Source organism: Oryctolagus cuniculus, chromosome 12 (assembly GCF_051225735.1).
Source record: "Oryctolagus cuniculus isolate XC-2025 breed Fujian yellow rabbit chromosome 12, ASM5122573v1, whole genome shotgun sequence".
NCBI classification, from domain to species: Eukaryota; Metazoa; Chordata; class Mammalia; order Lagomorpha; family Leporidae; genus Oryctolagus; species Oryctolagus cuniculus.
Window position 1 is genome coordinate 91,499,468 of NC_142878.1, and position 27,778 is coordinate 91,527,245.

The 27,778-nt window shown below is 56.7% G+C and overlaps 1 protein-coding gene across 2 annotated transcripts in view; it reads left to right on the forward strand.

Annotated features, from left to right (window-relative positions):
- The window catches only part of CORO2B (coronin 2B), a 125,183-nt gene that overhangs the window by 67,429 nt on the left and 29,976 nt on the right, over positions 1-27,778 (forward strand). The window lies entirely within an intron of this gene.

Consider the following 27,778-nt stretch of genomic DNA (forward strand, 5'->3'; position numbering starts at 1 on the left):
ACACACACCACACACCACACACACATACTACACACACACCACACCACACACAAACCACACACACACACCACACACACATACTACACACACACCACACACACACACACACCACACACACACACCACACACCACACACACACACACACCACACACACACACCACATACCACACATACCCACCACACACACACACACACCACACACACACCCCACATACACATACCACACACACACCCCACACACTACACACACACCACACACACACACACACCACAAACCACACACCACATACACACCACACACACACACCACACACCACACACACACACACACACCACACACCACATACACACCACACACCACACACACACACACCACACACCACACACACATACTACACACACACCACACCACACACAAACCACACACCACACACCACACACACATACTACACACGCACCACACCACACACAAACCACACACACACACCACACACACACACACCACACACAAACCACACACACACACCACACACACACACACACCACACACACACACCACACCACACACACACACCACACATACCACACACACAACACACACCAGACACCACACATACCACACACACACACACCACACACCACACACTACATACACACACCGGACACACCACACACACCACACACACCACACACTCCACATACCACACATACCACACACCACACACATGACACACACACCACACATACACCACACACACCACACACCACACACCACACATACCACACACCACACACCACATACCACACATGCCACACGCCACACACACACCACACACACGCCCCACACAGACACCACACACACACACACCCCACACACACCACATACAACACATACAACACACCACACATACCACACACCACACACACACATACCACACATACCACACACACACACCCCACACACTACACACACACCACACACCACACACACATACCACACATACCACACACACACACCCCACACACTACACACACACCACACACCACACACACATACCACACACACACCACACATACGCCACATACACCACACACACACCACACACACCACACACATACCACATACCACACACCACACACACACACACACCACACACACACACACCACATGCCACACACATACCACACACACACCCCACACACTACACACACACGCCACACACGCCACACACACCACACACACCACATACCACACACCACACACACCACACACACACACACCACACGCCACACACACACACCACACACGCCACACACACCACACGCCACACACATACCACACATATACCACACACACCGCACACACATACCACACACACCACACTAACACACACCACACACACCACACACACACACCACACATACCACACACACACACACTCACCACACACACACCACACACACACCACACCACACACACCACATACCACATACACACACCACACATACTACACACACACACCACACACACACACCACACATACCACACACACACACACCACACACACACACCACACACCACACATACCACACACACACCACACACACACACACACACACACACACCACATCCTGATTTCTTCCTGACGTCACAGTAGGCAAAGATTTCATGACAGGACACATAAAGCTGTAACTGTAGAAATATTTGATAAATTGAACTTTATCAAAATTCAAAGCTCTTTCTCATGGAAAGATCCACTAAGGGGCCAGCGCTGTGGCGCAGCGGGGTAAAGCCACCGCCTGTGACACCAGCATCCCATATGGATGCTGGATCAAGTCCCAGCAGCTCCACTTCTGATCCAGCTCTCTGCTGTGGCCTGGGAAAGCAGTAGAGGATGGCCCAAGTCCTTGGACCCCTGCACCCGCATGGGAGACCCAGAGGAAGCTCCTGGCTCCTGGCTTCAGATCAGCCCAGCTCTTGTGGCCATCTGGGGAGTAAACCAGTGAATGGAAGACCTCTCTCTCTCTCTGTCTCTCTCTCTCTGTCTCTCTCTCTCTCTGCCTCTTCTTCTCTCTCTCTGTAACTCTGACTTTCAAATAAATAAATAAATCTTTAAAAATTAATTTAGACATGAGTAAAAAGAAGAAAATGGACCAGACTTGAACGAGCGATGTGTGGAAGTGGATATCCAAGGGCTGGCGCTGGAGTGTAGTTGGGTTAAGCAGCCTCCTGCAGGGCTGGCATCCCATATGGGTGCCGGTTCGAGTCTCTGCTGCTCCACTTCCGTTCCAGCTCTCTACTATGGCCTGGGAAAGCTGTAGAAGATGGCCCAAGTCCTTGGGCCCCTACAGCCGCCTGGGAGACCCGGAAGAAGCTCCTGGCTCCTGGATTCAGCCTGACCCAGTCCTGGCCAATTAGGACATTTGGGGAGTAAATCACCAGGTGGAAGATCTCTCTCTGTAATTCTTTCAAATAAAATATAAATCTTAAAAGAAAGAAAGTAGATAGCCAAATAGCTTAATACTTCTGCATACTTCCTCAAAGTAGCTTCAGCTGAAGGAGGTTTTCTGTGTGTAAGTTCTATTTGCATTTCCTTTTTTTTTTTTTTTTTTTTTTTTTTTTGACAGGCAGAGTGGACAGTGAGAGAGAGAGACAGAGAGAAAGGTCTTCCTTTGCCGTTGGTTCACCCTCCAATGGCCGCCACGGCCGGCGCACCACGCTGATCCGAAGGCAGGAGCCAGGTGCTTCTCCTGGTCTCCCATGGGGTGCAGGGCCCAAGCACTTGGGCCATCCTCCACTGCACTCCCTGGCCACAGCAGAGAGCTGGCCTGGAAGAGGGGCAACCGGGACAGAATCCGGCTCCCCGACTGGGACTAGAACCCGGTGTGCAGGCGCCCCAATGTGGAGGATTAGCCTAGTGAGCCTCTGCGGCACTGGCTTGCATTTCCTTTTTTGTGTGAATTGTTTCTATGCTTTCCACATGCTGCTCTGCAGGAAAATGCAAATTAAAACCATGGCTTGGCTGGCGCCGCGGCTCACTAGGCTAATCCTCCGCCTAGCGGCACCGGCACACCAGGTTCTAGTCCCGGTCGGGGCACCGGATTCTGTCCCGGTTGCCCCTCTTCCAGGCCAGCCCTCTGCTGTGGCCAGGGAGTGCAGTGGAGGATGGCCCAGGTGCTTGGGCCCTGCACCCCATGGGAGACCAGGAAAAGCACCTGGCTCCTGGCTCCTGCCATCGGATCAGCATGGTGCGCCGGCTGCAGCGCGCCGGCCGCGGCGGCCATTGGAGGGTGAACCAACGGCAAAAGGGAGACCTTTCACTCTGTCTCTCTCTCTCACTGTCCACTCTGCCTGTCAAAAATAAAAAATAAAAATAAAAATAAAAAAACCATGGCTCAATAGGCTAATCCTCTGCCTGCTGTGCTGGCACACCAGGTTCTAGTCCTGGTCCAGGGCGCAGGATTCTGTCCCGGTTGCTTCTCTTCCAGTCCAGCTCTCTGTTGTGGCCCGGGAGGGCAGTGGAGGATGGCCCAGGTCCTTGGACCCCTGCACCCCGCGTGGGAGACCCAGAAGAAGCTCTTGGCTCCTGGCTTCAGTCTGTCCCAACCCTGACATTGCAGCCATTGGGGAGGGAACCAGTGGATGGAAGATCTCTCTCTACCTTACAAATGAATGAATGAATGTTTTAAAAAATGCAAGTGGGTGGGGCCGACGCCGTGTCACACTAGGTTAATCCTCCACCTGCGGCACCAGCATCCCATATGGGCTCTGGGTTCTAGTCCCGGTTGCTCCTCTTCCAGTCCAGCTCTCTGCTGTGGCCCGGGAGTGCAGTGGAAGATGGCCTGAGTGCTTGGGCTCTGCACCCGCATGGGAGACCAGGAAGAAGCACCTGGCTCCTGGCTTCGGATCGGCGTAGCTCCGGCCATTGTGGCCATTTGGGGAGTGAACCAACAGAAGGAAGACCTTTCTCTCTCTCTCCCTCTCACTATCTGTAACTCTACCTGTCAATTAAATAAATGAAATCTTAAAAAAAATGCAAGTGGGTTAGTTTACCAGTCTTTTTTCTTGGTCTCGGGCCATTGTTAGAGAGGCCTTTATAAGGTAAATGTAAAGTTCCCACTACGCCTTCCAGAGCTTTGTCTTTGAGGCACTTAGGATCCATCCTGGTGTGAGTGTGAGGCGTGCATTCAGCTCAGCTTCTCCGGGGGCCTCCTTGCATCCTGTGGACGATCCAGCTGAGCCCACCATGGCCTTCGCCACTGTCGCACTGTCTGCATTTCTGTGTGTCCTGGGGCATTTGCAGGGACTGCCTGTTCCCTCCCACTGAGGTGGGGGCTCCCTGATCCTGTAGCAGGCCCACCATGCTGCTCTTATGTCCCTAGCGCTGGTCCCGCATGGGTGACAGGAATCTGACTCCCCAAGCCATCACTATGACCCAAGCACTTGGGCCATCTTCCACTGCTTTCCCAGGCCATAGCAGAGAGCTGGACTGGAAGAGGAGCAGCCGGGACTCAAACTGGTGCCCATAAGGGAGGCTGGGGCTTTAACCCGCTGTGCCATAGCGCCGGCCCCTGTTCTGTGTTGCTTACTACACACATTTTCTGTTTTACCACATTCTCTATAGAACCCGTTCCCATCACATCTGCTAGTTGGTGACTTTATATCCAAAAGCCACGGGACACTGGATACACGTGAGTGTTCTGCCGTGCACCTAAACACCAGTTTATTCCTAGTTGTCGCTCCCCCTCTTCGTGGAGGAACGACACAGGACCCTGCGCTGTTCTCTCGTCTGCTCGGCCCTCCCCGGGTTTGCTGCTGGTTCTTCCCGGGTTGGCTACTATCCCTTCCACCTCCGTGGAAGGGCAGTTCCCCCTGGCCACATTCCCCACTTCCGCAGGGGAGCGGCACACCGCCGGCCGGCTCTCTGGGGGCTGCACAGGCGTTCCCCTTAGATGTTCCCCTTAGATGTTCCTGGTGCATGCCGTCTCTCTCCTCCTTTATAGTCCTCCTCCGTCAATCCCAACTCGGCTGCCCACACGCCGAGTACGCTGCTCTCCAATCAGGAGCAAGTCCTACAGTTTATTAGCTGAACTGGAGGCAGCTGTGCGGAAGCTGTTTACTTCTCTCCCAGCGCCATATTGTGGGAGAGCAGATGCATAGAATAAGTCTTAATTCCAGTAACAGTCTAGTCCGGGCTGCTCCCCACAGATCCCCCTTTCTTTTTATTTTTTGGCGTTGATACGCGCCTGTCTTCGGTGTCCCGCGGCACACACTCTGCTCTACTTGCTAGAGTTGCCACAGGTTCTTACAAGTCCTATCAATCAGGCAAACCGAATCCGGGTCCTCTCTTCGCCATGTTGTGAGGAGGTTTTTAGGCGCTGATGCGTGCCTGTGTTCGGTGACCTGCGGCTCATACTCTGGTCGAGCCGCCTGCTGGCGCTTACCGCCTTAATCAGGCAGACCGAATCCAAGCCTTCTCATTGCCGTATTGTGGGGGAGACTTATTAGTGTTGGTTCATGCCTATCTTCGGTGACCTGCAGCTCATACTCTGGTCGAGCTGCTTGCTGGTGCTTACCGCCTTAATCAGGCAGACCGAATCCAAGCCTCCTAATTGTTGTATTGTGGGGAGGCCTTACTGATGTTAATTCGTGCCTGTCTTCGGTGACCTGCGGCGCATAAGCTGCTAGCCGCCGCAGGTGCTCATCGCCTCACTTAATCAGGCAGACCGAATCCAAGCTCTCTCATTGCCATGTTGAGGGGAGGCCTTTCTATTTCTCTATTTCTCTATCTCCGGGCATTCCTATTTCTCCCATTTTACTTCTATCTTCCAGCATTCCTATTTCTCTCACTTTGCTTCTAAACTTCTATTTCTCTTATCCCTGCAGCTTCCTGGCTCCTCACCCTGCCGGCAGGCTCCGCCCCGAGGCTGCTTCTCGGCGCCTCGCCGGCTCTGAGCCGCTTCAGCCCGCGCCTCTCTCATCTGCGCGGCTCGGCTTTGCGCGCACACTCCGCGGTCTCCGCGCTAGCCCCGCGTTCCCTATGTACTTGAGCCCCGCACGCTCTGTCTGCGCGCGGCAGCCTCCGCGAGTCACACAGCGTAGCTTACGTGTCCGCCACTAGCATTCAATCTAAGTTCCCCGGGCTAGCCTGGCGAATTCAACCCAGCTTATGTCTCCGCCCCACGGTTTGGCTTCCCGTCCTTTGCTCCCCGGGCTAATCAGACGGATCCCAATCTGGCTTACGTTTCAGCTTCTGGTTTCAACTTTTCGCCCCCTATTCCCGGGCTAACTTGAGAATCCCAAAGTGGCTTTCGTTTCCGCCTTGGCCTGCCCCCCGCGGCTTCAATTTCCCTAACATTTTTCTCTACCCGGTATGTTTCCCCAAACTTTCCTCCAACGATATTCCTCCCTCATTTCTCCTGGCCTCTCCCCACAGTCCGCGTCCGAGTCTGTTTGTTCTAGCTTTCACTTTCGCTTTCGACCTTAGAGATTTCTCCCAGCTTCCCCCCGTAGTCCGTATCCGAGTCTATGCCTAGGCTTTCAACAGCTTCCTCCGGCACCTCTTTCGTCCGGCTTTTCCCCAGGCTGTTTGCTAGTCTCTCTCTCCGGTAATTTTCCCATTTCTTCCCATTTCTTCCCTCCTAAGTTTCCTATCCGTTCTAGGTTTCCTATCCGTCCTGGGTTTCCTATCCGAGTCACGGCACCACTATGTCGCTCCCCCTCTTCGTGGAGGAACGACACAGGACCCTGCGCTGTTCTCTCGTCTGCTCGGCCCTCCCCGGGTTTGCTGCTGGTTCTTCCCGGGTTGGCTACTATCCCTTCCACCTCCGTGGAAGGGCAGTTCCCCCTGGCCACATTCCCCACTTCCGCAGGGGAGCGGCACACCGCCGGCCGGCTCTCTGGGGGCTGCACAGGCGTTCCCCTTAGATGTTCCCCTTAGATGTTCCTGGTGCATGCCGTCTCTCTCCTCCTTTATAGTCCTCCTCCGTCAATCCCAACTCGGCTGCCCACACGCCGAGTACGCTGCTCTCCAATCAGGAGCAAGTCCTACAGTTTATTAGCTGAACTGGAGGCAGCTGTGCGGAAGCTGTTTACTTCTCTCCCAGCGCCATATTGTGGGAGAGCAGATGCATAGAATAAGTCTTAATTCCAGTAACAGTCTAGTCCGGGCTGCTCCCCACACTAGTGGCTTCCACGTGGTGATGGCTTTCCCTCATTATTTACCGTTTCTGCCTGTGTCTCTTTCCTGGACTGGGTGCTCCTTCCAGCCGGTGGCGTCTTCTTGCCTCAGAGGTGAACACCAACCCGCCAGGCAGTTTGGGTTGAGAAAGATGGGTTTCCCCCAACCTTTCATTTCTAAGCGTCTCAAGCACACTGCGAAGTTTAAGTGGCTTTGCCGTGAGTGCCTCTAGGTGCTCCTGAGGACCGGCTACTTAGCCAGTGCTTCCTGAAGCCCGGTGCCCCCTTTGTCTGAACCGAGGGAGGGGCTCCAGCCCGAGGACTCCTGTGGCCAGCACAGCACCTGGCAAGCCCTCCAGGGAGCCGGGATGCAGGACACGAGGGAGATGCGCAGCCGTGCCAAAGCGCAGCGAGGCCCAAGGCTCCCGGATGCCCCAGTGCGCAGGGCTCCTGCGGGAAGCAGCCAGGGCCAGGCCTTCCAGCAGATGGGTTCTTCCTGATGGCTGCTGTCCTTCCTTCTTCCTTTCTGGTTAATTCTTTATTTCCTCTAAGAGTTATTCATTTGAAAGGCAGAGAGCTAAGCCACTGCCTACAGTGCTGGCATCCCATAGAGGCGCCAGTTCAAGTCCTGGCTGCTCCACTTCCAATACAGCTCCCTGCTGTGGCCTGGGAAAGCAGTGGAAGATGGCCCAAGTGCTGGGTTCCTGCACCTGCATGGGAGACCCAGAAGAAGCTCCTGGCTTCTGGCTTCGGCCTGGCCCAGCCTTGGCCATTGTGGCCATTTGGGGAGTGGACTAGAAGCAGATGAAAGACCCCCCCCCCCCCGCCTCTGTCTCTCTGTAACTCTGCCTTTCAAATAAATAAATCTTTTATATAAAAAAAAAGCTCATGGAAACTGGAGTTAAAGGACATGTTGTATCACAGTCACCCCACTGTGCAAACAACAAAAAAAAAATACAAAAAAAGTCCATAGGCTTTTCCTTTCTTTCCTTTTTTTTCTTTAATTTATTTGAGAGACAAAGAGAGAGAGAGAGAGAGAGAGAGAGAGAGAAAGGTTGATTTTGCATTTGCAAGTGCTGGACAGGGCTAGGCCAAAGCCAGGAGCCAGGAACCCAAGCCGGGTCTCTCCCGCGGGTAGCAGGGTCACCTGCGTCTCCTGGAGTCAGCATTAGCTGGAAGCTGGAGCCAGGAGCCACAGCCCGATCTCTGAACCTCGACCCTGCAGGATGGGACATGGGCATCCTCACTACTAGGCCAAACGGCCGCCCAGTGCACAGCCTGCTGGTCTCGCAGGTGTGGGTTTGCAGCTTGGCCGGTCCAGGAAGCAGCTGCCTTCCTCCGGTGGTGGGCGGGGCCACCTCCTCCAGGGCCCCTTCCACTGAAAGCCGGCCCTGGGCTTCCCTTCTCCCTCTCCCCTCCCTCCAGATGATGGCCACTCCCAGCCCCACCCACCCGGCTCCCTTCTCCCAGGGTTTTTCCTACACAGCGCCCGCCTGGGGCCACGCTGCTTCTCCATCCCGCCCCCGCTGTGGGGAGGCACCTCCGTTCACCCTGTCCTGAGAGCTGCTGTCTTGAGGCCGGTCCCATACCAGGCCCTCTCTCCCCAACAGCCGTGCTCAGCGGAGGGTCAGTCATGGCCAGTGCATGGGCCGGTTGTGGCCATTTGGGAAGTGAACCAGCTGATGGGAAAAATCTCTCTCTCTCTCTCTCTCTCTCTCTCTCTCTCTTCCACTCTTCTTCTCTTTCTCTGTAACTCTACCTCTCAAATACATAAAATAAATATTTAAAAATTAAAAAAAAGAAGCCAGGTTCACACTGGGCTTCTCCCCCAGGTGCACCTGCTCAGCCTCCGTTTGCCCCATCTGTGGGATGGGGGCGTGCACTGAAGATGTGGAGGCAGACTGCAGAGCCGCCGTCGATAGAGTGTGTGCAGCACAAGTGGGTGTTAGCCAGGACCGCGGGCCTCACGACTTCGAGCCCTGACTCAGCCACTTCCCCCTGAGTAAGACTCTTGCGGCTTGGTTTGCTTATTCATAAGCTGGAGGTGATTGAATCCTGCCTCGCAGGGTGCTGTGGGGCCCGTGATCACCCACACAGATGGAGCGGAGCCGAGCGCTGGTGCACCCTGTGTCACTCACTGCCCTGTTTTACAGGCAAGGAAACACACACAGCAAACTTAGGTCACTTATTCAAAGCCACACAGCCAGAAAGTGACGGATCCAGAGAAATGCTGGCCAAGAAGTGAGCCGAGTGCCCCATCCAGGGTGCAGGGAGGCCCCGGGATCCCAGAGAACCTCCCAGGCCATGCAGGCAACACGGACAGGACCCCTGGGAGTCCAGCACCAAACAAGGAAACAGCCACTAAGATGATTTCAGATGGCGCTGAGCACCATGGGAAAAGAGCCCGTTAGAGACAGGAAAAGCTGTGACACCTGGAATGGGAAGGAAGCAGTCACACGGACGACAGGGAGGTGTTTCTGGAGGAGACAATAGCATGTGCAAAGGCCGGGGCAGGAAGGAGGCTGACGAGGTGCTGAGCGGGAGCGTGTGGCGAAGACGTGCAGGGGACAGGTGACCCAGGGCCTGGGACGCCCTGCCTAGGAGCTTGGATTTTCTTCTTGCTGCCACTGTTGGGGCTCAAGCACAAGGTGACCTCTTGACTTGAGCTACACAAAGCAATTCAAGTCACCACAGGTCCCTTGGAGAGCCTGAGACAGGACTGGGCCTTGTGACTCGGGGCGCCTGGTCCACACGTGGACCGTGGCTCACCCAGGGACTCGCCTTCGCGTCTCAGGTGCTCCAAATCCACACGTCTGTCGGCGCCGACCCGCAAACAGGCAGGTTCGCGACAGGGAGCCGTGGCAGAGCCGCGGTGTGGCCGGGGCAGAGGCGGGAGGCGGCTGGTTCTCCCAGCCCTGGTGGAGGTGTGGGATGCGCGTACTCTGCTACAAACAGCAGCGCCCTAACCAGCACGGGAGTGCAGAACCCATTCTCTGGACTGGCAATGGCTTCACCGTAAAAATGTCCCTGACCCTCAGACATAAATCTGAACTCGGGGCCGGCGCTGTGGTGCAGTGGACAAAGCCGCCACCTGCAGTGCCTGCGTCCCATATGAGTGCTGGTTCAAGTCCCGGCTACTCCACTTCCGATCCAGCTCCTTGCTATGCACCTGGGAAGGCGGCAGATGGTGGCCCAAGTGCTTGGGCTCCTGCAAACCTACATGGGAGACCTGGATGAGGCTCCAGGCTCCTGGCTTTGGTTTGGCCCAAGCCCAGCCATTGTGGCCATTTGGGGAGTGAACCAGCAGATGGAAGATCTCTCTCTCTCTCTCTCTCTCTCTAACTGCCTTTCCAATAAATGAATCTTTAAAAGAAAAAAAAGTCTGAACTCACTGAAGAAATCCCTCTAAGGGTAGTTTTAGGCTCAACAAAGGATTAATCTGCTGATAGAAAAGATTGTTTTTGGACAACAAACTGGGCAGAGCTTGGAGTGGGCCCCACCAGGCAACCAGACACACGCACACCCATTAGCTCTTGTAGGTGGACCCAGAGCGGATAGGGACAACGAATGTAAGAAAGAACTGCTCCTGACAGTCAGCATCTCTCACACACATCGAAGAGCGCCTGAGTCATTAAGATAAAGACGAGCATCCGTTAGGAACAAGGGAGCCGCCTCCTGGGGTCAGGAGGCCTCAAACAAGTAAATGCACGTGTCCACTGCGGGTGAGGACGTCATCGCTCTAACTCCACACCCACGGCTTGCAGGTAAAACGCCGTGAGGTCGGTGATCCGAAAACAAGCGAGCAAAAAAAAGCTGGAAGACCTTGTGCTGCCGACGGGAGTCCGGATCAGCACAGCCCGGGGCATGGCCATCGTCAGATCCGCAATCAAAGGCAATTTTAGAAAGTGCAGACGATTCACCCAGCATTCTCACTTACAGGAATTTATCTCTAAAAAAAAAAAGACAGGAGCAGGCCCTGAGCCTAGTTGGAGCTTAAGGTGCTCCAGCCTGGCTGGGAGTGCCTGCATGGGCTGCCCTGCCCCACTTCCTGCGCATGGGCACCCGGGGGCAGCAGTAGTCACTCAAGTAACTGGGTCCCTGCCACCCACGGGGGAAACTTGGATTGAGTTGCCGGCTCCTGGCTTCAGCCACTGCAGGCATCTGGGGGAGTGAACCAGTGTATGGGAGTTCTCGCTTTCTCTCTCTCAAATAAATAAGTAACTAATAAATAAGTAATTCTCTCTCAAATAAATAAGGCCCCCAGGGTCTTTTTAGAGCCTTAGAAATCCATCTACGCACCGGCGCCGCGGCTCAATAGGCTAATCCTCCACCTAGCGGCACCAGCACACCGGGTTCTAGTCCTGGTTGGGGCGCCGGATTCTGTCCCGGTTGCCCCTCTTCCAGGCCAGCTCTCTGCTGTGGCCAGGGAGTGCAGTGGAGGATGGCCCAAGTCCTTGGGCCCTGCACCCCATGGGAGACCAGGATAAGTACCTGGCTCCTGCCATCGGATCAGCGCAGTGAGCCGGCTGCAGCGCGCCGGCTGCGGCGGCCATTGGAGGGTGAACCAACGGCAAAGGAAGACCTTTCTCTCTGTCTCTCTCTCTCACTGTCCACTCTGCCTGTCAAAAAAAAGAAATCCATCTATGCTCCCTGCATTGCTGAATAGCCAATCGGTGGAATACAATGTAGCCAGGAAAATGGTGATGTCAGAGATATTTGCTGGCACAGGGAAAGCACTACTCTCTTTAGCTGGACACAAAATGCAGCTGGTATTCATCAGGGCATAATTATAGTCATCCCTCATCTGCAGTTCCCAATTTTCCTAGTTTGTTTTTTTTTTTTTTTTTAAGTGCAGCAGGAGGCTCTGAAATGTTAGGGGTTGTGCCTCCTGGCACACCGTGCCCTCTCCTCGCGACCGTGGACCCCCGCGGCGGGAAGCCTTGCCCACGTGGCTTGTCTGCTCCGTGCCCCCACTGCCCACAGGGTGTCTGCTCTGCCTCCCTCGCAACCAAATCGGAAATTGATCCATGGGAGTCTCCGGCCGCAGCAGAGCAGGCGGATACGGCTTCGCTCTCGGGAGGCGGCTGGTTTAGCTGTTGGCTGGCTGGCGCTGTAGGCGTCCGAAGGCTCGGATCGGGGGACGCAGGCACCCACGCCCAGGTCTTCGCCGCTTGGGCCCCTTCCCTGGGCTACGCGTTCTCGCTCGTGGCGGACAGCGCCCCCGGTGGTGGCCCAGGAACGAGCAAGGGGGCCCCAAGGCAGAAGCCAGGTCTTCCGCAGCCCCTGCTAAGTTCTAGAGTAACACAGACAGGTGCGTGCCAGCAGGTGGGACTAGAGGGGCCGTCTCTGGCTTAAAGTGGGAAAGGTGGGATTCCGAGGGGCGGGAGGAGTGCGCCCAGCTCTTTCTGAAGCCCTGACAAGCGTGATGGGGGTCCCCAGCCGGCTCCACCTAGTGCGGCTTGGGGGAAGACACACCCCAAAACGGAGAGCCATCCTCCTCCCCTGGTAAATTGGCGTCGGGGACGGGCTGTGCATTCTTGGTGCCTTTCAGGTCATCTTCTTTGAGTGTGCAGAACTGTTGCAGTTAAAACAGAAATGTTTTTTGGTCTAGGGAGGCAGAGCGAGAAGTCAGAACAAGAAACAGGGGCCCTCAGGCGGTGGGGCAGGCACCGGCTGCCCCCAGGGACCTGGTCCTCCTCTGTGCCCACCCCGCGGCCAAGGACTGCCAGGGACAAGTGGGAGTCAGGGCTGTGGGCGTGGCACCCCGGGGCGTGCACCCGTGGGCTGCAGATGAGCTCAGGGAGGTGGTGATGAGGACACCCAGCTAAGGGGCCAAACGCAGGTGCTGGCGGCGGGGGCTGGGAGACCAGGCCCTGAGGGTCACACCTAGAAGGTGCCTGGGACTTGGTAAGGATCCATCCCGATAAGTGACATGCGCTCTGGGCCCCTGAAAACTGGGTCCTCGACTCCCAGAGCTGACCCTGGAGCAGGTGCACGTACTTCTGGCAAAGGCTCGCAGGAGACACCCATTTTCCCCGCAGGATGAAGAAGGGTGTCCTGAGCGAGCCTGGCGCCGTGGCCAGCCAGGCTGGGCCGGGAGCCAGCTGCGGAAGGGAAGGGCTGGGCCCGGCCGAGAGCAGCGCAGCGGCCGCCCTCTGCTGGCGAGACGGCGGTAGCACCGCCTCCCTGCTTGTGGGGGGGGGACCCCAGGGCCCTGTCCCGCTAAGCAAGTCTCCCCAAAAGAAACAAGGGCTGGGACGGGGGCGGGGGTGTGCCCCCACACACAGCTGTTGCCAGGAGGGGGCCTAGACCTCGGAGTGGGCCCCGCAGTGTCTATAAGGCAGGAGAGGCACCAGGCACACCCCAGGTAACTGATGTGACCCCAACCCCGTCTTCTCCTGGGACCCCACAGCCCCTTCCTGTGAGCTTGGTCGCCAGAACTGAGTCCCGGGACTAGGCACCGACCGCCATGCCATGGCCCTGGCACAGTGGTCACCGCTTACCCCACTGGGTGACCTGGAGCCACTGCCCACCTCGGCCTGACCTTGTGCTGTGGGGGGAGGGGTGGGAGATGGGCACAGGGGCAGGGGCCCATCAGGAAGATGCCCGGTGACCTTGTCAGGTCAGTCTGAGGCTGGGCATCTGCACTGACCCCAGCCACCTGATTGCTTCTTTCTAATGCCCCCACCCCATCCCCTCATGCCTGCTTGCCGTGAGTTCCCAAAACCCATTCAGAACGAGTGGACAGTGACCTGTACCATCTCCCGCTTTGCTGTCCTCCATGGTGTTTACATGTGAAGAGTGGCGAGGTGAGATCAACCAAAGGAATAAATCCTAATGGTGGAATTCCAGGGACACACAGGAAAGTCAGCTGGGAATCAGGAATCAGAGCGGCTTTAACAAGGCGGCAAGGCCCTGGGGCTGAGAAAGAAAGAGCGCCCCCCCCCCATCCTGCGCTGAGCGGCGCGCAAGCTGGAAGGTCAGAGTCGTTCTCGGCTCCGTGAGCCACTCTCATTGGGAAATAGAGCAGAAGATAATCGGAGGGAGGCAGCCATGGCGGGGGAAACAGGAACACCCCCCCCCCGCCCCACACCGCCGCTCTGCTGTCAGTCATCTGGGAGGCTTTCGCAGGAACAAATGGGGAGCGGGCGAGGCCTCGGGTCCCTCCCTCCCTGCCCCCGCCCCCCACTGCTCCCCCAGGAACGTGGAGCTCTGTGGGCAGGGGCACCTTCCAGACGAAGGGGCCACCCTGCAGCGTGGGAGCGTGGGGAGTGCTGGGGAACAAGGGGGGGCGGGTGATGACCTCACAGCCCCCCTCCACCCGTTTCAGCTCTGCCAGCTACTTTGAGCTGGAGCAAGTCTCTTAACCCCTTTTGATAGATATATAATTATTCATATTTGTATTTAAATTTTTTATTTATTTAGAAAAGAAGAGAGAGAGAGAAAGAAAGATCTTCCATCCACTGGTTCACTCCCCAAATGGCCACAACAGCCAGTGGGCCGATCCGAAGCCAGGAACCAGGAGCTTCATCCGGGTCTCCCACACAGGTGCAGGGGCCCAAGGACTGGGCCATCTTCTGCTGCTTTCGCAGGGAGCAGGCTCAGAAGCAGAGCAGCCGGGACTCGAACATGCACCCATAGAAGATGGCCGTGTCGCAGGCGGTGGCTTTACCCACTGTGCCACAGGGACGCTCGCCCACCCATTAACCTTCCTGAGCCTTGGGTCTCTGAGCTCTAAAATTAGGGAATCCAGGCACAAGGGTGCAGGGAGAGACCCCCCCCCCCCCACAGGGTGTGCATGAGCAGGGATCTGGAGTCAGGAGCAGGGCGGGGACTCAAACCCACGCTCTCGGATGTGGGTTACAGGCGTCCTAAGCAGCAGCTCCGGCCACTCGGCTGAACACCTGGGCCAACCTGTGTTTCTACCAGTGCCTCCGGACTGTGGTCCCTGCCGGGCTGGGGGCCCTGTGGGAAGGCGTTGCCGCTCCTCGGGGCGCTCCGTCGGCGGCCCTCGGCTTGCTCTTCTCACTCCCCTGCTGCCCGTCCCTGCTGAGCCCAGCAGAGGCCACCAATAAGAAAATGCCAGCGCCCCAGAGGCCAGCCTGGCACAAAGGCTCATCGCATGGAAGGTACAATCGAGGCCCATGCACGGACAGAGCTGGCTCAAGGCCACAGGGGTGGAGCTGAGACAGGCGCATGCGCAGATTGGGGATTGGGTGGGGTGGGGGGGAGGAGGTTGGGGACTAGGGGCCCCTTTCCCGGGACAGCCAGGCCAGGAGGGACACCGAGGCCACAGCCTCGGGGGAGTCTCAGGGATTGTCTTGCAGAGACAAAGCTTATTTCGGGGCCAATCTTCAAAGCCTTCTGGGGCAGAGAGGAAATTGCCTTGGCGGCTTTGGGTTGGGACGTCGCCCAGCCTTGTCCCTTAGCCCTGGCAGGCAGGAGTGGCTCTGTCTGTGCATGGCCCCGCCACCGTGTCTCCGCTCTGGGTAGCCAGGCCCTGCACTGCCTCATAGACACCAGACTCTGCTCCCCAGGCTCAGCAGCCACAGGCGCCCCATTGCTGGACACAGATGCTTCTCCCCACCCAGTTTGTGGCCCAGGAGACAGGTCCTGCGCTGGCGTCCTTGCCCAGTGCCCTCTCTCCACTGCCTGGGCCATAGTCCCTCCCTAAACGACATCAAACGGGCACTTAACTTGTTCCAGGACGGTGGCTCTGAGTCCTGTGCCACTGGCTCTGCCTGCAGATGCTGGGTGCACCATGGCGGAGGGACATGACCTTGGTGCCCTGTGGTGCCGAGTGGACGCTCTGGAGGGCAGGGACCCCCCAGCTCCTGTGCTCCCACAGAGTCCCCCAGGAGGTGGCATCAGGGACAAAAGACAGCAGCCGGGCTCAGGATGGGCAAGTGTGGCATCCGGGGCCAAGCTGCCCACACCATGTGCCCTGGGAGGCGGTGGACACCGGACACACCACCCACAGCCTTCATAGCTCTGTCCCCCCGAGGCTCCATCCCAATGAGCCTCCGTCCCCCTGAGGCTCCAGTGAGGCCGCCACATGTCCCACTTCCCGTCGGAGAAAATGTAACTGCAGGTCGCTGGGAGATACCAGGTTGGATCAGAGGCCGTGCAGCAGCTGGGGCAGGGGCTGCGTCCACCCCCCCAGCTCTCCCCCGCCACCCAGCTCTGCCCCACAGAGTCCTGCACCCCCATGCGGGCGCTTCAGGCTCCTGGGGAACAGGTATGTCCGGCAGCTATGTGTTGCTACAATGAGATCCTTTAGGCAGCTCACTTTCTAAGAGGGAAGTTTGTTTGCCGGTTCGAGTCCCGGCTGCTCCACTTCCCATCCAGCTCCCTGCTAATGCGCCTGGGAAAGCAGCAGAGGATGGCCCAAGGGCACCCACGTGGGAGACCAGGATGGAGTTCCAGACTCCTGGTTTGGGCCTGGACCAATAAATAAATATTTATTCCAGTAAATAAATAAATGTTTTTTAAAAAGACCACCGCCATCCCCCTACCCTGCATTGGCAAGCTCACCATCTGATGATAGTCCCGGGAGACACAGAACCCCAGGGTGCATACAGAGCACAGGCCACAGGGGGCCAGCTTGCCTCTTGTCGGAGATGCCGCGGGAGTAACTGGGCGTCGAGTGCTTGCTGCGTGCCAGGCACAGGTTTTCATTGGCTCCCGAGGAAGCTAACGGAAGCCCAGAACGCAGGGCACCTGCTGGGTCCCTCACGGGTGTGAGCAGACCCACAGCTACACTGTGGAGAGCGCTGTGTTCCCCCAGCGCCCCCGCCCCCGGGGTAGACGGACTGCAGCAGCGGGCACAGAGAGAGGGCTGGGAGGGAGCGGTGGCCAGCCGAGGCAGGGACTGCTCACAAGTAAGGGTAAGGAACACTTCCAAGGTCACTGGCATCCCAGCCCCTTCCCTAGCCTCTTAGATGTCCCTGAGGGAACAAGGCTGGGAGCCTTAGCCAGAGGTCTCTGCCTTGCCCGCTGATCCCATGGCTTTCCCTGGGAGTGAGGGCCCAGGCTGACTCTCTCTTGCTCGCTTGCTCTCTCTCTCTCTCTCTCTTTTTTTTTTTAAGATTTATTTATTTGTTTGAGAGGCAGAGTTACAGAGAGAGAAGAAGAAGCAGAGAGAGGGAGAGGGAGAGGGAGAGAGGTGTCTTCCACCTGCTGATTCACTCCCAAAATGATTGTACTGGCTGGAGCTGGGCCGATCCGAAGCCAGGAGCCAGGAGCTTCTTCCAGGTCTCCCATGTGGGTACAGGGGCCCAAGGACTTGGGCCATCTTCTACTGCTTTCCCAGGCCACAGCAGAGAGCTAGATCAGAAGTGGAGCAGCCAGGACTCATTCAGTGCCCATATGGGATGTCGGCTCTGCAGGCGGAGGCTTAGCCACAGCGCCGGCCCCCCAGGCTGACTCTGGAGGGTGTGGAGGCAGGGAATGGGGGGCACTGGGCCCCTGCAGAGCCTGCCTGCTCCTAATGGGTGGGGGTTTCTGGCGAGGCAGAGGAGTGGCCCAGCTCCGGGGAGTGCGGATGGTGCTCTGGGCTGGCTCCCACTGGCAACAAAAACGTCATCTGTGCAACTGGCAGCTGTGGTCAGGGACCCCTGGACCCCGAGCAGAGGCTGTGGACGGCGTGTCTGTGCCTCTCGGGTCTCCTCTGTGTCCCTCGCTCGGCTGGAAGCTCTCTAGGGCGATCTCACTTAAGAAGAAAACGCTGAGCGTCTCCTGCCCCTTCGAGTTGTGCAGTGCACGGTCCAGGCAACTGCACAGGAGGCCCTGATTGGACACACAGTTCGTGGATCATTAACTCAATAAAAGTGAGCTGCAGGTTTCCTGTGTGTTGAGCACAAGTCCAGACACCGAGGTTCCGGCAGGGAACAAGACAGAGCACCCCTCCTGGTGTAGTCTGCATTCCGGTCACATGGTTGGAGCTTTCTCTTTGTGACTTAATCTCACTAAGCTTCTGTTCCCTCGCGTGTCCAATGGACACAATGGCAGGTGCTTCTTAAGATCATGGTGGTGACGGGCAGACGCCACGCTCTCGGGTGGGACACGTGACTCAGTGTATCACACGTCCTGGCGCCAGGGAGGAGGGAGGCTGGTAACAGCTGGGGAGAGGGGGCTCACCAGGAGCAGGGCTGGAATGATGGACCGTGCTGGGGGAAGCCCAGAGGAGTGGATCTGTCCGGGGGAGGGCGTGATGGGAGACAGGGGAGGGGGGGAGGGTGCTGTCGCTGGCCTGCTTTGGGGACTGCATTTTCCCAGACCACGGCTCAGGACCTGGCCATGGAGCTGTGTGGCCCTTCCAGACCGGAGGGACAATGAGAGCCGCACTCAGCTCAGCTCTGGGACCTGGGGAGATGCCTGCGTCCTCTTACACTCGCCGTGGAGTCTGTCTCCTGGCAGCTTGAGAAATGTGACCCCTGCCCCCGAACAGGGTTGAGCAAACTGGAGAAGGTTGGGGGAGAGGGGCTCTGGACCCCTCCCAGGCCAAGTGGTATCCAGTGAGCTGAAGCAAAGGAAGTTTACTCCGTTAGGATTCCTGCATGCTAGGGACCAGAACGACCACCCCCCACCCCGCCGTGGCTCTCGTGTGCAGGAAAACTTGGGGGCTTTGCGGATTGGAGGGGCCTGGGAGAACCAGGCTTGAGACCAGCCCTTGGAGACACCCGGTCACGGGCTCCAGGCAAGAAGCGGGGTGGGAGGTGGGGTGTGGCCTCCCTGCAGCGCAGGGGGAGAGGCAGAGGGGCCTTGAGCAAAACCCTACGGCACAGGAGACTCTGGCAGAGCTGCCCGGTGCGGTGGTAGCCACAGCAGGTCAGCATTGCCCTGGGGCTGCAGGGGACCCGCTGGGAGGCTGCTGGAGATCCTGGGGGCGGGGGTGGGGGGCAGGGCGGAGAGGAAGGGGCAGATGTGAGGGCATCTGTGGGGATTAACGTGCGGGGGCCTCCGGGAATCTGGGTGGAGAGGCCGGAGAGGCAGGGGCTTACCGAGGGCGGGCCCGTTTGCTCACAGCTGTCAAAGCTCTAATGCTCACGTTGGCGCCAGCTGACATTCAGACTTCCTCTGAAGGACTGGCCCAGAGCCCAGGGTACGGCGCTGAGCACTGGCGAGGCTCAGTTGGGACTCCGCGAGCGATTAGTCATGCCTGCTGCAGATCCCAAAGCCCCAGTGGGTGGCAGGTGTGCTGAACTTGTATCCTCTCTCTCAACTATGGCCCCACTTTGCAGAGGGAGAAACTGAGACCCAGAGGGGTGGGGACTGGGGCAGAGACCACACAGTCGGGGAGAAGCAGAGGTGAGCTGAACACCCCACGTGCCAGGCTGCTGCTCTGTTCCCTGGAGCAGCGGCTCAGTGGCGCCCCCTCAGATCCCAGGCCATTGGGGCACAAATGGTGGCCCAGGACGAATCCCTTGCACCTCACAGTACACATGTGAGCAGTCAGGGTGGCAGTCTGGGTTCCCCCTCTCCTCGTTCCCTGGACCAGATGACAGAGGGGACAGCAGAGTTTCTGCCTCTCATCAGAGCTGCTGGACCTGAGATGGGCTGGCCAGTGCTCCGTTGAGATGACCCCAGAGTTGTCCCTGCTCTGTACGTCTCTCCCAGGATGCTCCCCAGGGAGATGGATCCCCCAGGACGCTCGCAGACTCACCCACTCCGTGCAGGGCTTGTCCCACCTCCCAGGGAGGCCCTGTGGCCTCAGCCAGTGTCCCAGGCACGTGCCGGTGGCAGGGCCAGCCCCTCCGTGTTCTTGCAGGACCCTGGACTGGGTGGCCACTGGCTCTGGGCCTCGGGTTTCTTATCTGTGAAAGGGGAGGAGAGGTGTTGAAGGTCAGCCTCCTCACCTGTCCTACCTGAGCTCAGGTGACAGGTGGCCACGTGAGCTCAGGTGACAAGCTCCTGCCTGGGGCGTTAGTACCAGTCCCCAAAAGATCACCTGGAGGCCCTGTGGTGGGGAGAGAGGGAGATCTAAGGTTGGGCGCCTGGGGTGAGCTTCCCTGGAACATCTCGGAACCTTAGCTTTCATACGAATAAAATGGCCTGGCAACAAAGATGTTGGTTAAGAAGCCCTCGACCCTCAGGGGAGAGCCTGGGCTTGACTCGGCCGTGTTTCTGATTCCAGCTGCCTGGCATCCCAGACCTGGGAGCGGCCGTGATGGCTTGAGTACTTGGGTTCCTGCCACCCACGTCGGGGACCCGAATTGAGTTCTTGACTTCTGGGTTTGGCCTGGCCCAGCCCCTGTTGTTGGGGACTTAGGGGCTCTCTGTCTCTTTCCCTGCCTCTCAATTTGTTTGATTTAAAAAGGGCCTGACCAAGATGTTTGTGGCTTGTTGGAGAACTGTGTAGCCTCTCTGTTCATTCCATAGAAAGATGCATGGATCAGAAAGTTTGGCTAACTCGGCAGGGGAGCAGCATCCCAGATGGCCTTGCGGGTTGGGCGTCCCAGGGGACCTTGCTCCAGCAAGACCCCCGCCAGGGCTGTGTTCCATGGGGCAGGGGGTGCCCCTCCTTGGGCCCTTGGGCTCCCATGCGTAACATGGTTCTGGCTATGCTGTGACTGCCCGGCGTTCTTCTGGGTCCTACTGCAGTCCATTCTCCTGCCTTAAACCATCAGTGGCTCCCCGTTGCCACTGGGATGCAGTCTTGGCTCCAGGCACGGGCCAGTGAGCTCCCCGGCGCTCTGACCTGGGCCTTTCTCCTTGCCTCACCTCTCTCTCCCTGTTGGACTTCCGCAGAGGGACTGGGCCTTTGCACGTGCTGCCGACCCCCTTCCCTGGCTGGGTTGAGTCTTTGGTGTCTGTCTGGGGAAGCTGCCCTGGTTTCCCAGGCTCCAGCGCATGGTCCCCGGGGTCCGTCCCATGGGGACACAGCCCTCAGCCTCCTGCACCGCAAGTGTCCCGTTCTTAGTCCTTCTCGCCTGACAGACTGAGCCCCCGGGACAGAGAGCAGGCACCTGCTGGGACACCACGTTACAGACGCCATCCACGCCCTTCCCACAGGTGTTGAATGGATGTCCGCACCGGGCAAGGCGTCGGGGGCACCCAGGGACAGACAGGAGCTCTGAGGTCTGCAGGGAGGGGTGGACAGAGCCAGGCAGCCCTTGCCAGAAACACACTCACACACACATTGATACATACACTCACACACACACTCACACACACTCAAACATACACACTCATTCACACACATGTTCATGCACCTACACACTCACATACACTCATGCACACACATTCACGTGCACACACACTCACACTCATTCACCCACTCATACACTCATGTACATTAACACACTCACGCTCAGATTTGCAAACATACACACTCATTCACAATATGCACACTCATTCACACACATACTCATTCACTCACATGCATTCACACTCATTCCCACAACTCATTCCCACATACTTTCACACACAAACATTCATTCTCACACACGCTCACATACTCATTCACAGACACATTCTCACACACTCATATTTACACAAACACATGCTCACAAATACAACATCTCCACACACTCACATACACACTCACACATTCATAGACACACTCACACACACACACAGACTCATTCACTTTCTCACACACGAACATAGTCACACACATACGCACACGTGCTCACAAACACAAACGCTCAAACATCCCCACAAAGACACTCATTCAGAGACACACATACTCACAGGTTCACACACTGGCACAGCACACTGGGACACACACACACACTCACACAGCACAGTGTTGTATTCAAATGCACAGTCACGTTTGCACACAACCCCCCCACTTGAACATTGCCACACACACACACACACTTGCACATTCATACACTCACATGCACACACTCGTGCACTTTCTAACACTCACACCCATGCACACTCACACACCGTGAGTGACTCCTGTCACTCAGCATCTGCCCATTGGGACCTTTTTCCCAGTGTCCGGGCTCTGAGAAAGGCCCCCGCCTAGCACAGAGGACCGGGGGACCCCGGCTGAGCCTGCAGACGAGGGCACATCCCTAAGAGCTGTGAAGTGCACAGCCGGGTGAGGGCAGCCCCGCTGTGGAACACGAGACTCCACCCCAGCCGTAGTGCCAGGCGGGGTGACCGGGGACGACTTCTAGGGTTGACAACTGCGTTCCCCCATGACTTAAAGGAACATGGATTTAGCTGAAATAGGGGCCGGGTGCAAGTCCCCCAGTTCTGTGAACAAATGCATTTCTGGTCCACAAAAGCCTTGAGCCAAGCACATCTGGGCGACACAGCAGGGGCGGCTCCTCTGGGGAAGGTCCCGGAACAGAGGGGATTTTCAGTCAAGGCTACATACAGAGTGTTTGACTTTTGTTATTAACATCTCTCTTTTTTAAAAAAAAAATTTATTTATTTATTTATTTATTTATTTGAAAGGCAGAGTTACATAGAGCTAGAAGGAGAGGCAGAGAGAGAGAGAGAGAGAGAGAGAAAGAGAGAGAGAGAGAGAAAGAGAGAGAGAGAGAGAGAAAGAGAGGTCTTCTATCCGCTGGTTCACCCCCCAATTGGTTCCAACGGCTGGAGCTGGGCCGATAGAAGCCAGGGGCCAGGAGCTTTTTCCAGGTCTCCCACGCGGGTGCAGGGACCCAAGGACTTGGGCCATCTTCCACTACTTTCCCAGGCCACAGCAGAGAGCTGGATTGGAAGTGGAGCAGCCGGGACTCAAACCAGTGCCCATATGGGATGCCAGCACTGCAGGCGGCGGCTTCACTCACTACGCCACAGCGCCAGCCCCCATCTATCTTTTAAATGACAGATCAAAGCGTTCATTACAGAAGATCAGGCCACTAATAATACACAGTAGCCAATGGTGGCCGCCAGTAACTTTCTGATGTGGCTTTTTGAAGATGGTGTGTTTTTAATACACAATCTTAATTTTAATTTAATTTAATTACTAAGTTAGCGATTACCTTAATTATGTACATTTAATTTAATAATTAAATTATTGATAATTTAATATGTATCTAACTTGGTTCTGTTTCACTAGCCATTAGAGCTTTAGCCATCGATATGGCAGGAACTACTCTTTGAAAATGTGATTTCGTTTTCTATAATTTATTTTATTTATTTGAAAGGTAGAGTGACGGAGAGAGGGGGAGGAGAGGCGGAGAAAGACAGAGACCTTCCATCTGCTGGTTCACTCACAGCTGCATCGGTTGGGGCTGGGCCAGCCGAGCCTCCCACGTGTGTGGCAGGGCGCAGGTGCTTAGGCCATCTTCTGCTGCCTCCCAGGAACATTAGCAGGGAGCAGGGCTGGGAGCAAGGCAGCTGGGGCTTGATCCGGTGCTGATTCAGATGCGATGTCACAGGCAGCGGCTTAACCTGCTGTTCTTTAATTTTTATCTCTCTCAAAATAGCATGCAGAGCTCATGAAGTCTAATAGAACCACAAAGCCCATGGCCAGGCCAAGGCCAGGAGCCAGGAGCGTCTTACGAGTCTCCCACAGGGGTGCAGGAGCCCAAGGACTTGGGCCATCTTCCACTGCTTTCCCAGGCCATAGCAGGGAGATGGATCAGAAGTGGAGCAGCCAGGACTCGAACTAGCATCCATATAGGATGCCGGTGCTACAGTCAGCTTGTGCTGGGGTGTGCTGGAGTCAGCTGTACCTGCTCACGGGAGCTTCTTCTTAAATTCTCAGGAGTTTTGCAGGCCAGTGGTTAAAGATGGCCATGATTTAAAATTAAATCATATTAACATACGTGTAACTAGATTATCGCAAAAACAGGGCCACTAAATATTAATAATTCATCACTTCATAATTCTTTAACTACTCTCTGTGTTCTGGAGGTTGGTTAAGTGTGTTCCAGCTGTTTAGCAGAGATACTGTATAGTGCTGAGCAGGCAAATCTTTTCTTTTTTGAAAAAAAAAAAGATTTATTTATTTGAAAGACGGGGGCATAAAGAAAAGGAGAGAGAAAGATAGAGAGAGAGATCTTCCATCCACTGGCTCACTCCCCAAATGACCCCAACAGCCAGGGCTGGGCCAGCCCAAAGTCAGGAGTCTGGAAATCCACCCAGGTCTCCCACGCAGGTGCAGGGTTCCAAGGACTTGGGCCATCTTCTGCTGCTTTCCCAGGCCATCCAGGGAGCTGGATCGGAAGTGGAGCAGTCAGGACTTGAACCGCCACCCATATGGGATGCCCATACAGCAGGTGCGGCTTTACCCACTGCACTACAGACTGCCTCACCAAGTCTCTTCCAAGCCTGCCTTTGGCAACATCTCCTTTTCATGCCCCAGAAGCTGGGATGGGGCGTTTGGGGAGTGAACCCGTGGACAGGAGCTCTTTCTCGCTCACTCTCGCTCGCGCTCTCTCGCTCTCTCTGCCTGTCAAATAAATAAATAAAAACGTTAAACAGAAAGTGGTTTTCACACATCCCTTTTTAGCAACAGAACTCATCTTTCAAACAAAATTGCTGTGGACGCCGAGCACACGAACAGGAAAATGAAAGCTGTGGGGTGGAAAAGGGGGCTCCTTTCCTCCGGGGCTGCCATGCGGAGCGCGCGGTGCGGGCGCTGCCACCTCGGGAGGCTTCAGTCACGGAAGTCTTACTTACCCACCCCACGGGGGAGGCCCGCGCTGTGTACAGAGGCCCCCTGCAAGCCAGCATGCCCTCAGGACCCTGCTGGGCTCCCGAGGGCCGGTTCCCTCCGTGCTGCGGGGCTCTGGCCTCTGCCCGCTCTGCCTGGGTTCCCTCTGCCATCTGAGTTGGTTGCTGTGACAGTGCCCAGCCTGTCCCGCCAGCGCCACCTCCCACGCGCGCTGCTGGCTGGATGCTCCTGCAGCGGATGGCCACCTACAGACTGCTTGGGTGTTCCTCCGGTTTGCTTGGGCTGGGCTGGGTGCCAAGAGCTTGGTGCAAAGCTTTGCAAGTACAGCCTTTGCGATCGGATGGAAGGAGCCGGGCGCTGGCAGAAGACGCGTGAGCGATGGAAGCAGGTGGGGCTGCGGGAGCGGGGCTGGCCACCGGGAGCGGTAAGGTGCAAAAAGCTCACCTGGAGGAGTCACACCTGGGTGACTGTGCCTGTAGCTGCCTCACTTTGGGCCTAAATTGCATGTTTTTATGAAAATTAACAATAGGGGCTGGTGCCATAGCAAAGGAGGGTAAGCTGCAGCCTGCAGCACCAGCATCCCATATGGACACTGGTTCAGTCCTGGTGGCTCCACTTCTGATCCAGCTCCCTGCTAATGTGCCTGGTAGGGCAGCAGCAGATGGCCCACGTGCTTGGGCCCCTGCACCCACGTGAGAGACCCGAAAGAAGCTCCTGGCTCCTGGCTTTAGCCTGGCCCAGCCCTGGCTGTTGCAGCCATTTGGGGAGTGAACCAGCAGAGGGAAGATATTTTCTCTATCTATCTATCAATCTATCTCTATCTCTCATCTCTCTTTGTAACTCTGCCTTTCAAATAAATCTTTAAAAAAAAAAAAAGAAAATTCAAAATAACATTATTACTATGTCTCAAAAGACATGAGGGGCTGGCACTGTGATACAACAGAAGCAGCTACCGCTTGAGACTCCCGCATCCCATAACGGAGCGCTAGTTCCCATCTCAACTATACCGCCTCCAATCCGGCTCCCTGCCAATGCGCCTGGAAAGGCAGAAGATGACCTGAGCGCTTCAGCCCCTGTCGCACACTTGGGAGACCCGGATGGAGTTCCTGGCTTTTGACTTTGGCCTAGCCCAGCTCTAGCCATTGCCGTCATTTGGGGAGTGAACCAGCAGATGCAAGATCTCTCTCTCTCTCTCGGCCCTTCAAATAAATAAATTTAAATAAAATAATAAAGATGGGAAGATCTGAGAAGGAGCTGACGGAGAGGCGGCAGGAAGTGGGCAGAGGTTAAGAGCAGGATTCCTGCTCTGGAACTGCTGTCGCCCAGGGAAGTGCCAGGCGCAGTACCGGGGCCGGCAGCGGTGGTCCCCTCGCTCCTGGTGATTCCCCGAGGCACCTGTGGGCGGTGCAGGCAGTAGCTGCTGGCCTTCTCCCCTCCAATGCCAACCTCATACCCCAAAAAGCTCTCGCTCAAAAGCCTGGAAGGATGGAGGCCCAGCTTCTGCCTCTAGCCCCCTCCCTGCCCTGCTGCCTTTGTAGCTCTGTCACCCCCACACGCACGCACCCCTTGTTCAGCCTTTCCCCTCCCACGATGTCACAGGGCCTCTGCTGTGCACCTGCTGTGTGTCAGGCCCGTGAGGAATAGAGACACAGAGCCGGTCCCTGGTTGCTCACACAGAGGGACACACGGAATGCTGGGATAACACAGGGGAGGCACTGGGGAAGACTTCTTGGAGGAGGTGACATCTGAGTGGTACTAGCAAGCTCTGTCAAATACGCTGGTATCACCCTGGTGATGATCTTTACACTAAGTGTTGTGTAAAGCTAAGCACGTCAGCTTTTTTGATTTTCACAGTGATGCTAAGAAGTAGGTGGGACAGGACCCTCAAAACTGGGTCCGCTCGCCCAGCGCCAGGCCATCCCTGACCCTGGGCTGGCGGGAGAAAGAAGTGGATTGTTCATAGTGCACAGAGCCGGGAGCCAGGTGGCTCTCGCTCAGTTCCTGGACTCCCTGCGGGATTAAACCAGTGGATTGGGGCTGGCACTGTGGCGTAGCAGGTAAAGCAGCCATGCGTGACACTGGCTTCCCATATGGGCGCCAATTTATGTCCCGGCTGCTTCGCTTCCAATCCAGCTCCCTGCTAGTACACCTGGGAAAGCAGTGAAAGATGGCATAAGTGGGCCCCTGCCGCCCACGTGTGAGACCCGGATGAAGCTCCCGGCTTCTGGCCCAGCCCGTTACAGCCAAATGGGAGTGAACCAGCAGATGGAAGACCCCCCCCCCCGTCTCATTCGCTCCGTGTGTGTGTGTGTGTGTGTGTGTGTGTGTGAGACTCTGCCTTAAAAAAAAAATAAGTCTTAAAATGAATAAAGTGGCCGGGGTGGGGGGTGGGGTGTGGGCAGCTGGAACAGCAGGTGCGTGTGCATGGGAGGGGGAGGCCTGTGCTGCCCACCACGCAGTGGTTGTTTCCGTGGGTGGTGACGTCCTCGCTGGAAATGCTACTACTAGAGGTAGAGGCACCTTTTCCTCCCTCGCACAGAAGGGGGTTGTGGGGACCTGCCACGGGCCCGCTCTGCCATCAAGCCAAGCAGGAGGCCCACGCGGCCTCAGAGCAGTTGGCTCAGCAGGAACCTGAAAAACGCATAACATCGGTGGGTCCTCCAGGACCTGCCAGTCCAGTTGTTTTGCCAACTCCACACTGGGGTTGCCCTGGGGGTAGCAAAGGAATTCCCACGGGGAGTGCCCTGAGCCAGGGTCCATGAGGCCAGGGGGCATCCCAAAGAGAGAAGCCCTGAGGGCCAGGGTGATGAGCTGGAGCGTGCCAAGGGGGCGGGCACAGCCTTGCCCCGGGGCCATGGGAGAGCAGGGGTGGTGTCCCCGGGGGACAGCCTCAGCCTCTATGTAGGGAGTTGGGCTCGGGGCTGGGGCCAGTTTCTCGGTGTTTCGGACAACAACCTAAACACCTGCCTCAGTGCCCCGCAATGGTCAAGGGCCCAACTTGGGCTCGAGG